The sequence below is a fragment of the Spermophilus citellus genome, assembly GCF_964194105.1.
Source record: "Spermophilus citellus genome assembly, chromosome: 2".
NCBI lineage: Eukaryota > Metazoa > Chordata > Mammalia > Rodentia > Sciuridae > Spermophilus > Spermophilus citellus.
The window spans coordinates 35,820,088-35,834,225 of NC_138183.1; the positions used below are offsets into that span (position 1 = coordinate 35,820,088).

General features: G+C 42.2%; 1 protein-coding gene across 1 annotated transcript in view; it reads left to right on the plus strand.

Annotated features, from left to right (window-relative positions):
* The first annotated feature begins 10,602 nt into the window (after positions 1 to 10,602).
* FBXO10 (F-box protein 10) overlaps positions 10,603 to 14,138 on the plus strand; it is a 63,973-nt gene continuing 60,437 nt past the window's right edge. The window contains exon 1 of the mRNA XM_081279341.1: positions 10,603 to 10,757. The gene's annotated coding sequence lies outside the window, so the exon portion shown is untranslated. The remainder of the gene's footprint in view (positions 10,758 to 14,138) is intronic.

Sequence of the window (14,138 nt, forward strand, 5' to 3'; positions counted from 1 at the left end):
TCTCATCCAGCCTCTTGGTACTGAGTGCCATTTTTGGGCTGTAAACTCCCAAATTTTAAATCTAGTCTAGCCCACCCCCTTTAATTTCAGACTTATCTAAACAGCAAAGTACTTGTCTTTGCTCCATTCATGCAACCTGTGCCTAAGTCTCAGGAAATAATTTTTATCTTTCCAGTCAATTAGACCACAGACCTGATAATCATCTTTTTTTTTTTTTTTAAAGAGAGAGAGAGAGGGGGACAGAGAGAGAGAGAATTTTAATATTTATTTTTTCTTAGTTCTCGGCGGACACAACATCTTTGTTTGTATGTGGTGCTGAGGATCGAACCCGGGCCGCACGCACGCCAGGCGAGCGCGCTACCGCTTGAGCCACATCCCCAGCCCCTGATAATCATCTTTGATTCCTCTTTTTTACCCCACACCAGTCCCTCATGAAATCCTTTTGTCCTAATTTTGAATTACAATCAAAATCTGACTTCACCAACTTCATTTCTACTACTATGATCCAGTCCAGTCATTTCACTTCTGATTTTTCTTTTTCCCTCTCTTTTTTGGGGATTGAACTTAGGGGCAACTCTACCACTGAGTTACATCCCTGGCTCATTTTGTTTTAAATTTTGAGATAGGGTCTCACTAAGTGGCAGAGGCTGGCCTCCAACTTGTGATCCTCCTGCCTCAGCCTCCTGAGTCACTGGGATTACTGGTGTGCACCACTGTGTCCGTTGTCTCTTCTGAATTGTTTCTACAGCCTCTTAACTAGTATCCTGCCTTCCACCCTTATTCCTGTGCGATATTTTCATAACACAGCAATCAGAATGGTCCTAGTCAGAAAATGTTACTCAAAATCCTCCAGTCTTCCTGTTGCACTCAGACTAAAAACCAGTCTTTTTAAAAAATATTTTAGTTTTTAGTTGTAGTTGGACACAATACCTTTATTTAATTTATTTATTTTTATGTGGTGCTGAGGATTGAACCCAGGGCCTTGCACATGCTAGGTGAGTGCTCTACCGCTGAGCCACCGCCCCATCCCAAACAAACAGCCTTTATGGTTGCTTACAGATTCTGAACAATTTAGTCACGTCTTCTATAGACTCTACCTCAGTGTGCTCTAGCCACCTTGGCCTTCTTGCTTCCTCAAACAGCTCAGACATGATGCTGCCTCAGGACCTTGCATGGGAGGTTTCCTCTGCGTGGAATGCTTTTCTCTTGATTTTCAAGTGCCTTGCTTTCTCCGGGCCTTTGTCTAAATAACTTTCTTTTTCTGGTATCAGGGATTGTACCCAGGGGTGTTTAACCACTAAGCCACATCCCTAACCCTTTTTATTTTTTTATTTTAAGACTGCATCTTGCTAAATTGCTGAGGCTGGCTTTGAACTTGGGATTCTCCTGCCTCAGCCTCCCGAGTCACTGGCATTACAGGCATGTGCCACCATGCCCAGCAAATGATATTTTCTGAGTGAGGCTTTAACCCAATTCCTTTATAGACCATAGAATATTTCAGCTTGTGAAGATCCAGCAAGCTATGTGCTTATGGCATTCTTTTATATTTATGTTACACTCTAATAATCTATTTTTTAAAATTTTTTTTTAGTGGTAGATGAACATAATATCTTATTTATTTTTATGTGATGCTGAGGATCGAATCCAGGGCCTCACGCATGTGAGGCAAGCACTGTACCACTGAGCTACAACCCCAGCCCTACACTCTAATAATTTTTAAAAATTACAGCCTGTTCAGAATTTCATACTCCCCCTTCCCTGCCTTATTTTTCTTATCATTTTTTTTAAAGATAGAGCGAGAGAGGGGAGAGAGAGAGAGAGAGAGAGAGAGAGAATTTTTAATATTTATTTTTTAGTTCTCGGCGGACACAACATCTTTGTTGGTATGTGGTGCTGAGGATCGAACCCGGGCCGCACACATGCCAGGCGAGCGCGCTACCGCTTGAGCCACATCCCCAGCCCTTTTTCTTATCATTTAATGTATTTTTTCTTAATTATTTTGTTAATTGTTTTCCCTATTAAATACATGCTTGATGAGGGCCGGAATCTCTGTGTGTTTTATTCATTATGAACTTAGATGAATTCCTGGAAACCGGTAGGCACTCCATATTTGTTGAATCAAAGAATTAGAATGGAGTAGTTATAATTATTTGTGGGAAATGTGAGAATAAGGTAATTAGAAAAAGGTAAGATTGTCAGGTGATCGTAAGCCCCAGATTGGTGATCATTAATTTGTGGCATTTTTCTCTGGCACTGCTCTGCCAAGAAGCAAACCTGGAGAAGGTGGAGAATTAGATTCATCCAGGATGGTGCCTTTGCCATGTGGATGACTTGAACTGACAGATGTCTGAGATGATACACAAGCTGCATGAGGAGGAGAAGGCAGGAAGGGAATCTAGGGGTCAGTCCCACTGAGGACAGTTGTAAGAAGCAATAACCCTGAAACCTCTAATGCCCTAAATATCTTTCCTTCATTTTGAATGGAGAGAGAAGTTCTTACTTTGAAAAATAGAACCCGTTCATTGTGTTTTGCTTTCAGAGAGAGAGAAATTACCAGCAGTGACCTTTCAGACTATTACCACAAGAGGTGGTAAGTTAGAATTTTTTGGTTTTACAACTAAGTGTTCATGGAGTAGCCTGGAAGGGACCTTCCGCCACAATTTATGCTCTTTATTTAGGAGGAAAGTGCAAATGTTTTTGTGATATCAACAAATTAATTTCACGGGATAACGCTGAAACTGGAGACTTCTGAAAGATCTGATACAGCAGTGGGAGTTTAGGGGAGCCTTTCTTCACAGAAGTCAAGTTGCATTCCCTCTGATTATTTGAGGTATTAAGTTGAAAAGAATTATTCTTATAAAGTGCTATTAGGTCAGTGACACAAGGCTGCTGAAGAAGTTGGAAGAGAAAAATATTTACTGCAACAATTACTTTTTCCTCTTTAACCTAACCCTCACTTTGTTTGCAAGCACTCAACTGCTTTACAAATTACCACCATGAAAGAGCAATTGCTTTTCATTTATTTTCATGAGTTAAAGGGTGCCCATGGTGCAGCACTCTTACCTGAAGGTGAAGCCAGCTCTTGGTTGCTGTTGCTTCACCACAGCTACCATTTGCCTTTGATGATCTTACTGTGAAAAATAGGACCCCTTCATTCTGGGTCCTTTTTTCCTTTGAGAGAAAGAAACAGAAGGTACTGAGTGTCTCTGTTAACTAAAGGGGGTACCTGCTTTAACAAAGTATTTAATGTTTTTTCTTCTCTTCCCTTTCAACATGTTTTCTTTCTTAAGTATATCAGGTTTAGATCCCCCCTTAATTATTTTCCCCATTCCTAAGTTTACAGAGTACAGCAGGGGAAGGGTTAGAATCTTTTCACTAAATTATTTAGACTCAAAATGTTCCTTTTATTTGCTTCTTCTCAATTCCATGTGTAAATAACATGGTAAAATATCATATTTTTAATACTTATTTGTTGGTAGAAAAAGGACTCTTAGGTAAATCTATCTTTTATGTTAAAAGGATAACTGAGTTTCTAGTCATTATTTTTAAGAATAAATAGGTGATGGATGTCATGTACTTGAGAATCAAAGAACACTTCATATAGAAGGTTGGAAGGATTTTCATACACTGGTACCTTGTGGTAATGGACTCCCTGCCACAGAAGAGGCTCAGATATAATGGAGGAAAGAGTACCGAATTACATATGTCACATACTTTCAGGCATCATATACAGAGGTGCTTTCCAAAACAAGTTGCAAACCAAATCACCTAGGAAGCTTTTTCCAAAGACTTTTTGACTTAGAACCATAAATCTGTTTTTCAGAACCATTGAGCTGATCTAATTAGTTCAAGAACTGCTCTGGTTACCTGGTAAATTAGTTTAACGAAAGGTCTCTATTTCTGAAATTTGGGAATTAGAGGCACAACTACAAATGAAAGCAGTTTTAGGTTTCATTAGTAAAATTGTGGTATTAAGGTCTCCAGGTCTGACAGATGCTTCAAGGGTAGCCATCTTACCAGAGGAGGGTTAGTTCAATACTGAAGGAACTGCTAGAGAAATGATTGACAAGATTATGAGTGTTTGGCCTGGGGAAGATGGAGATGGAAGTCAGAGAGCTGTTATTAAAGATGAAAAAGGTTGTCCTGTCAAGGAGTAAGTATTCCAGAAGGCAAGATAGAATAAATGTTTGGAAAGTTATTCCTTGAATTTACTAACAACCACTGTGACCAAGACGGACCGTGTTGTGCAAGGGATACTTCACTGTAAATTAATATTGGAGACCCTCTAACAGGTGTTGTCACTATAGGACAAAAGTTTGTTGTCTTCCCTGTTCCTGAAAAACATTTGAGTTCAAGTACTGTCTCATATTTTTCTGCCCCAAGAATAAACTGAATAAAACATAATTTTTTTTATTTTATTTTATTTTATTTTTTTAAGTACACAATAGCAGAATGCATTACAATTCTTATTACACATATAGAGTACACATATATCTTTGTATAGAGAGTATGTTCACGCCAATTCATGCCTTTATACATGTACTTTTTTGCATTACAATTCTTATTACACAATATACCACAATTTTTCATATCTCTTTATATATAAAGTAGGTTGACACCCACTTTGATTCTTAATACATGTACTTTGGATAATGATGTCCATCACATTCCACTGCCCTTGCTAATCCCCTGCCCCCTCCCTTTCCCTCCCATCCCTCTTCCCTACCTAGAATTCATCTAATCCTCCCATGCTCCCCCACCTCCACCCCACTATGAGTCAGCCTCCTTATATCAGAGAAAACATTTGGCATTTGTTTTTGGGGGGGATAATAACAACTAAATTGAAAGGGGTAAAGTACTAGCTTTCTGGATACAATCTATTGCCAAGGCCTTAGAAACACATTTGCAGTCTGTCTAATGGAGGTGTTCACAATCATACTGTGTTCGGTGATGGCAGTGGGGCAGGCAGTGTAGTAGGAGGCATATAGCAGAGAATTCAGTCATGGTCCCTGCCCTTAGGAGACTTGCAATCTAGCAGGGTAATCAGTCAGACATTACATCATTCCATTGCTAATCTTTCATCATAAAAACTGCTACGATGGGGCTGGGGATGTGGCTCAAGCGGTAGCGCGCTCGCCTGGCATGCGTGCGGCCCGGGTTCGATCCTCAGCACCACATACCAACAAATGATGTTGTGTCCGCTGAGAATTAAAAAATAAATATTAAAAATTCTCTCTCTCTCTCTCTCTCTCTCTCTCTCTCTCTCTCTCTCTCTCCTCTCTCACTCTCTCTTTAAAAAATAAAAAAAAAAATAAAAACTGCTACGAAAGTAAAGTTCAGATAGCCATGTGAACATGGGATGGGGAGCCTGGGCCTGTTTGGTTGGGGAAGAAGCAGGGAGGGCTGTCTTAAGAAGAGACACATCAATTAAGATTTGGACAAAAAGCAATTGGCAAGGTAAAGAGTGGGAAGAACTGAAGGTATAGCTTAGTAGAGTGCTTGCCTAACATGTGCAAAGCCCTGGGTTCAGTGCCCAGCACCCTAAAAAAAGAGTGGGAACCTTTGAAAGTGTTAAAGCAAATGTGTTTGAGGAAGAAAGAAGACCAGTATGACTGAAATGGATTAAGCACAAAAAGCCCTCAGTCCTTCCAGAAATTTTATTATATTTTCATACTTGATTGCAAGAAACAGTTCCCACTCTGACATCTGCTGGCTAGTGTACATTCTGTAGTTCCAAATTCCACTGTACAAGAAACAACTCTCAGTAACTTTTTTTTTTGTAAAAAAAAATAATAAATTTGAAATAAAACAGTCTTTCCTCCTCTGCATTTTGGACATCACCGAGGGGACAATGAACAGTTGTTAATCACATGCTACTTGTAAACATTCAGTATTATAGATATGCATATGTGGTGCTAGTTGCCTACTTTAGTATAAATTCACAAAAACAGAAATCACACTTAAGAAAAGTTGAATAAAATTGTTACTGAGACATCAAAACATTATAAAATCATTTATTTTTATCTTTTAAAAACAGCATCTGATGAAATATTTTCAGAGTTGGAAAACATATTCTTAACAATTTGTTTCCTTCAGAAATGAAACAGCTGGGGCTGGGAGTGTAGCTCCTCAGTGGTAAAGCCCTTGCCTAGAGTACTCCAGGATCACAAAACAAAAACAACAATAAAAACAGTTGATTTTAGGGTCTGGGGTTGTGGCTCAGTGGTAGAGCGCTTACCTAGCATGTGTGAGGTACTTGGTTCGATTCTCAGCATCACATATAAATAAATAAAGGTCCATCAACAACTAATAAAATATTTTTAAAAAACAGCTGATTTTAGTCCAGTGATCATTCTAGTAAGGCTAAAGATTGACTTTAAACATGTATAATAGTTTCCATCTTTTTCTCAGTCACATTAGTAATATTTCCATTTTCCACTTGTCTATACAGGCCAAAAATGGGGGAGGGAGGAGTAATTACATAAGCAGATACACAGACAAAGATTCTGCTGCACTTGAAACTGAATGTTCCACTGGTAAGCTACCTCACCATGCAGGCAATGGAAATGTTCATTCATCAGCTTACATATGAAAGTGTGAATTTAGTAAACAGTGATTTAGGGACATCAATAGATGTAAAAATTGTAGGTTGTTGGAAAGTGGAGGTCTGTCTGTAGGGAAAGAACACTACAATTAGGAGTTCAGATTCCTAGGTTATCAGCTTTTATTATATGACTATGAGTCAGATTTTTCAGTTGCAAGCATTAAAATCCAATTTTGGCAGCTTTAAGGGAAAAAAATTAAAAGGATTATAGAGTTAAGCATCACAAGGAAGCCTGGAGAATCAGGCCACTAGAACATCACCCTTTGCCATTTGATCACAGACCTGGTGTGGTCAGCACACCATCCCTACTGAGCATTAGGTGCCACCACTTACTTTGCCAAGGGTACAGGCACAGATCCCTGAACCAGCAAGTGTCACTCTAAAGAACTTGCTGCACTTGTCATGGTCACCAGAGAATTATTTCAGAGACTTTGTTGTGTCTCTGGATCTCAGTTCAATCTGGGGAATATTTAACTTGTAGCATTGGAATCACATGGAAAAGCAAAGGGAAAACAGAATATCTGGAATTTCCACTTCCATAGTGAAAGGCATGCCCTGCTCATAAGTGGGGAACTCCCAACTGTAGTAAGGAAGTTCAGATCCCTGAAGGGCAGCCAAAAAGGATGACAGATATCCACTATGTTGACCCTGGATAAATCACTGCCTGAGTCTAATCTTTCTAAAAGTTCACATGGCTGAGGAGATACCTATGTTCCCTTCTTCATTTGACAGTGTACGCCAATTACCTGCCAGAATACAAAGAAAAACAGATCTACTCTAGTTTAATGAAGGAGAAAAATCAACAGGAAGCAAGATGGAGGCATGCACAGGACAGATGAGGGCAGAAAGAAGGGAGGAGTCAACTGTAGTTTGCAAATTATGTTCTTACATTTAAATACTTATATTTAAAAAATCATATCTCTCATACAGCGCTGGGCATAGTGGTGCATGCCTGTAATCCCAGTTACTTAGGAGACTGAGGAAGGAGGATCACAAGTTCAAGGCCAGCCTTAGCAATTTAGCAAGACTCTAAGCAATTTACTGAAACCCTGTCTCAAAAAAGACTAGGGATGTAGCTCCATGGTAGACTGTCATGGCTTCCATCTCCAGTCCAACAACAACAATAAAAATTCCTATGTGGCATTTAATACTTGCAACACTAATGGAGAAGCCAGACAGTATGCCCTAGTAGAAAGCTGCTATTATGCTCCTTTGAAATTCTTAGTTATTTTATAGTTTATTTTACTGATGTATATTAATTATACACAACAGTAGGGTGTGCATCATGAAAGTAGAAGGGAGATTGTTAGGAGCTTGGCTATTTTATAAAGATGTCAAAGCAATGTTGACTGGCACACCAGCAACTCATGATTTTAATTCCTTATTGACAATCTTGTGTAGATTTATCAATTTCATATAATGGGACACTTCAAAGGATTAAATGTGATGTTTTGCCAGTCATCAATAATAAGATAAATCATCAAGTTTATTGTAGTATGAGTTTCTGATCTGACCTGACCTAAGTGTAGTCTCTCTTTATCTGGCTGCTTTATGTACAGCTTCATCTTTACTTTTAAAAATCATCGTCTTCAGGTATAGTGTTTTGTTTTTCCATTTATAAAAGAGCAGCGAGGGGCTGAAGTGTAGCTCAGTGTTAAAGCACTTGCCTAGCACACATAAGGAAGACCCTGGGTCCGACTGCCAGCATCACTAAATAAAACAAAAACCAGCTACATTTTAGGTAACTTAGGCCTCTTTCAAAAGTCCTACCAAATTCATCATATAGTATTAGTAGCTGGAATACAATTTAAAAGAATACATAATAATATAGAATCAGGGACTGACAGGTCAGTGGGCCCACGGGGTCAGCTGTTTTAAACCTTAATCTGGAACAACAGTTTCTTAATATTCTTGGTAGGTTAGGTTTCTGTAACTGATATTTTCTAAAATCTAGAGGTCTGAGTCCAGTTGCTTCTTTAATCACCATTTGATGATACATAGGCATCTTAAATTTAACAGTCCAAATTTGAGTTCTTGATCTTCCCCCACCTCCAAATACACCCCTTACAATAGTTCCTATTTCAATAAATAGCAGCACCTCTGTGGGTGCAGTTACTAGATTTAACTAGAAGACTGGGAATCCCTCTAGTTTTCCACATCAAGCCAAGTTTGACTACCTCAAATAATGTATCCCCAACCCATTTCTCTGGGCCCCCATTACCATTACTCCAGTCCAAGTCTTAGTAACCAATTTCCCTTCCACTCTAAAATTATTGTCTTTTCTCCACATAATGCTGCCATACTATTTTTAAAAGTATCAGATCACCCACATCCTCCACCCTTTCAGTGGATTCCTTTTACATAGAATTTTAAAGTTTTTATCAGAGCCTACTAAGGACTGCATGATCTGGTCAGTATCTGCCTCTCTGACCTCACTCACACTCTTGTCCCCATAACTCAAAAAACTTAAGACAAACTGGATATTTACATTTCCCAAAGGAGCAATCTTTTCTCCATCTACCCTGGCCGAAGAGCTTTCACCCAGGCCTTCCTTGCCTGTCTTTAAATTTGGCTAACTTCACCTTCATCTGAGAGGTCTTCCACAACCACCCTTGATTCTGTTACCAACAGCCTATCTCAGAGACCCTGCCTGGTCCGGCTGACTGGATTCAGCCGCCTGCCTACTTAAGCGACAGACAAAAGAGGGAAAAATGAATAGTGAACTTTATGCAGTTTGATCAAACTGGGGGGCAGGGGCAGCTGGATTGCTTCTCCCCACCTCCAGCCCCACAGTTATAATTTTATAGAAGCAAAAAACAGGTGATAGGAGCCCAGCACGGTGGCCCACGCCTGTAATACCAGTGGTTGCAGAGGCTGAGGCACCAAGCAATTCAGTAAGACCCTGTCTTTAAATAAAATACAAAACAGGGCTGGGGATGTGGCTCAGTGGTTGGGTGCCCCTGAATTCAATATCCCCCTCAAAAAAGGTGATAAACATTGAGGATTTAGTTGTCCTCCTGTGTTAGCACCTGCATGGTGGGGGTTTGCAGCTCTCCCAGCCTCCATTCTTAACTTGTGGAAGTCACTCCCAATTTCAGATTGGGGGGGGGGGCTCCTAGTTTCAGTTTGTTTCAATCATCAGTTTTAAATTAGAGTTCCTTCTATTCATTTGCCATAATTTTAAACATGTGTTGATTGAGACGGGGTGGGTACCACAGATTGAACCCAGGAAAATCCAGTGAGCCACATCCCCAGCCCCGTTTTAGATTTTATTTAGAGACAAGGTCTCCCTAAGTTGCTTAGGGCCTCACCAAGTTTCTGAGGCTGACTTTGAACTTGCGACCCTCCTGCCTCAGCCTCCCGAGCAGCTGGGATTACAGGTGTGCACCACCGCCCCCAGCTAAACATGTTATTTAAATGGTACTTGATTGCTGCCTCTTCTACCCCAGAGAATTTCAGAATAGGAACCATAACAGCTTTGTTCACTTCTGTGCCCATAATAACAATCAGCAGCAGAAGCGACTAACACTGTTACACAGCATTTACTCTGTGGAATGCTTTATGCTAAGCCCTTTACGTATAACTAATTTAATATATACACCCAGTGATCATTTGGCCCTCAGCTAGTGGTCAGGGTCGTTCAGCCCCTAAGTGTACGTCCACAAAGAAAACACCACTTCCTGAAATAGCCCATTATACTGTTAGATAACTCGGGTGCTTGGAAGAAGCTTCTTTGTATTGACCCCCCAAGCACGCCTCCTTGCAGTTTCCGCCCACCGATTCTATTTTCTACCCCTTCTGGGGCCACGCAATGTAAGTCTGCAGCGTCCTTCCCCAAGCTTGCTTTGCAGCACCCGAAGCCCAGTCCGCCCCTTCACATCTCTCCCGGCCCCCTGCCGGCAGAAATTCCTCCCCGCAGCAGTGGTCGCGAGCTCAACCCGGGGCCAGCCGCGGCTCCCGGCAGCCCCAGTCCCGCGCGTCACGTGACGCGGCGGCCCACACGAGCCGCCGGCAGCTGTCGGCCCCAGGCGGGGCTCGAGGGCGCCAGTCCGCCCGCCCCTGGCGCGCGCTGCAGTCCTCCGGCTGCGCTGCGGCTCGGCGGCGGGAGCTGCTTCCAGAGCACCGCGACCGCGGCCCGAGGACTCCTTGCGAGGTAAGCGGCGGCCGACGCGGGCCCAGGGTGACCCACTCCCAGATCTGGAACTGCCGGGGGAGGGCAGGGGTGCCTCGAGGCTGCCTCCCGGGAACAGCGGGCGCTTCACCAGGCGACCGGCGAAGCAGGCGCCGTTCGGTCCTGGCAGAGGCTGAGCGAGTGGTGGGGCTTTGGAATGAGGGGCCTGGCTCCTGGTGAGGGGGTGCTCTAAAGCCACCTGGAACCTCTGCTGGAGGAGCTGTCTTGTTGTTCTCTTGTAAAACCACCCTGCTGGGAGCCAGTAACTCCGCGGTTGCCTCCAGCCATGGGGCTTTGCGAGTGTGTTAAGTCCAAGAGGAACCGTGCGACTCGGGATGGAAAGAACCTGCACCTAGGAACACGAGCAAGTCTGGGGCGGGGTACCCACTGGGTCTTCTGCGTTTTGTACTAGTGGAAAGTCTCTCTCTTTTAAGGAAGAGGGGTAACCCTTGCCCTGCCTCCCTCATGGGACTTGAGTGAAGAAGAGATGGGAAAGCCATTTGAAGAGCCAGAACTCCGGAGGCGTTCAGCCCAGGGTTCAAGTCTTAATTCTTCTACTTAGTAGCCGTGTGACCTTGGGCTAGAGTGAAACCTCATCTGTTAAAAGCAGAAAATAATAGTCCTTTCTCATAAGTTGCTGTGAGGATTAAATATAAAGGACTTAGCGTGGAGTTGGGCACAGAAAGCTCATTACATAGTGCTGTTAATATTAGCATTGTTGAAGTAGTAAGGTTTAGTAGAATAATCACACTTATATGTGGTCCTAATACAGTGCCATTTTGGTTTGTAGAATCCTTTCCCCTTCTGTCATTCTGGGCCCCCTTTGCCTTCTGTTTTACAATGGCATGTGAACCTGTTGTTCCTACCAAATGAGTCAGGCAGGATAGGAACATTAATTTACTTGAGCAGATGGGTATCAGATTCCCTTTGGGAGGGTGGGGGAGAGAAAAGTGCCAGGCATGTGCTGCCACCAAAAAAAGCACAGTACAGTGATTGACTGTCAGAACTGGAAGCTGCCTGGAGAACCATGTAATCCAGCTGTCTCCTTTCGCAAACAGAGAAACTGGACCTGGAATGAGGACAGGACTTTGATTTTGCTCAGGACTCAACAGAGTGTTGGCACTGGGTGGCGGAGAGGATGTACATCTTACCAGGCACTGTGCTTTCCCTATGTTCTAACATAATTTTTGCTTTATTCTACAAGTAGTTACAGAGTCCCTACTGTGTGTTTGTACACCCACCAGGAACCGGAGATAGAGTTGTGAATGAAATAAAAATGGTCTCTGTCCCCTTGGGGCTTTTTCCATAACTAGCTATGTTAGTTTGAGGATATGTATGTTTTATAATAACATAAACATTATAAGCAATACGTTTTATAATAACAATAAGTTCCAGCTCCCAGCGAGCTTGCCTCATAGCAGCTGGCCCCAAGGGACAGCAGTACATAAGAGGCCTGAATTGTTTCATGATCCATTGCTGTTCTGCAGCCCTGTGGAAGCCTGGTAAGATTTTAGAGACTGGAGAAAAAGCTGCTTTGTCAGAGCTTTTAGGAAAGGATTTCCTTCTGGTCTGGAACACTTGGACTTCTTTGTCTTTCTGGTTTCAGGCCTCTTATTGTTGTTAAATTTCTGAAAAGAGCAACCCTCACCATAATGCCTTCATTCTGGTTTCCATGGTTATCAGGGGAATTGTATTTTTATGATAGCACAAGTAGCTATTAAGTAATGCTTGGTCAAGTCCTCAACCAGTTCACCCAGGATTTGTCTTGGATTTTTGTTGCTTTTCAGTTGCAATACAGACATACGCTCCTTTCTCCCTTTTTTTCCTCCTCCTTTTCTTCCTTTTTTTCATTCTTTTCTTAAACAAACATGCACTGGTGGCAGGGCCAAGAGAAGTGGGAATAAGAACAGATAAAAATAGAGAGAGACCCTGGCCTTGGGGACCTCATAATTGATGGAGGGAGAGTTGGGTAAACTGAGGACATTGCCACATCAAGAGGCAGATCAGCAGGTCTCTGATAAAAATGTACATGGAAGCCAGCAAGAGCTCTCTGAGGCAGGAGGGATAGTGGCCCGGGCAACCAAGAAGACATCACACGCTTTTCAAAGGAAATGTCAAAGAAACTAGTTCTTTTTTATGGGCCTCAGTCACACAGGAACAATAGATGGTACAACAAGCATTTTGTTCTTTCAATTTGCCTTAATGAATGAACCTTCTCTTGAGTCACCTTCATGGGCTTTGTTTGAGATGCCTGTTCATTTCCCTCATTACCCTCTGTTAGCTTAATGATTAGTTTCCCACTCATCTGAAATGTTGGATATTGTATACATAAAGGTAGGATAAAGAGAGACATTAAGATTTTGTCTATTAATTTAAATGTTTAACCAGTGTGTCTCATTACACAAGTTGGGTTCTAATGCAGTCACAGAGTTGTTGTTTTTTTTTTTTTCCCCAAGTAGTTTCCCAAGTCCTCTAATGCCCTCACTGGTGAGAATTCCAAGCCCTCTGGAGGCTTATGCAGTCTATAGGGGTTAGTCTTAACCATCACTGTCCAGAGGAGAGAACAGTGTCTGACTGGCGTACCCACTTTGTTATTTCTGACACAGCTATATGGTGTCACTATTGAGGAGCTATCCTGCCTGGTCCAAAGATGTGTGGATGTGTGGTCATTGCAGCTTGACACCCTTTTTGGTCCAGAACCCTGCCAGCAGTATCCCATGCTTGGATTCCCAAGTTAGAGCTTTTTTTTTTTTTTTTCCCAGTTTATATTCACATTCTTAGCCATTTTCCCCAAAGCACTGAAACGGACTGAAGTTGGGAGCCACCGTCCCTCCCATCTGAAATTGGGAATGGCATCCTCAAGCCATGGAGGCTGGGAGGGCTGCAACCTCCACATCCTGACAGGTGCCAAAGAACCCAAGATCTCCAGCTTCCTACCCCCACCCTGTCTAACCTAGGCCAACTAAATCCTCCAATGTATATCACCTGGGTTTTGTTTCTATAAATTATAACTGCTTCTGTGAGACCTGCAAAGAAATAGTCTAGCTGCTCCTCTCCCTCAGTTCAACCAAACTGCATAAAATTCACTATTCATTTTTCTCTCTTCTATTTCTTTTGCAGGCGGGTGGCTGAATGTAGCCAACTGGGATGCAGGCAGTGTCTCTGGGCTAGGCTCTTGGCAACAGCACCATATGCTGGGCCTTGTGCTGTCACCAGGCTGGGTTTCCCTGGTCTCCTGGAGTCACCCGAGACCATCCAAGATATCCTATTTTCAAATCTTTTATCAGAGCTTAAGGGCTCAATAACTTTTTTTTTCTTTTCCTAAATTTAACCCAAGTCCTTTTAGTAAATTAGTTCCACTTG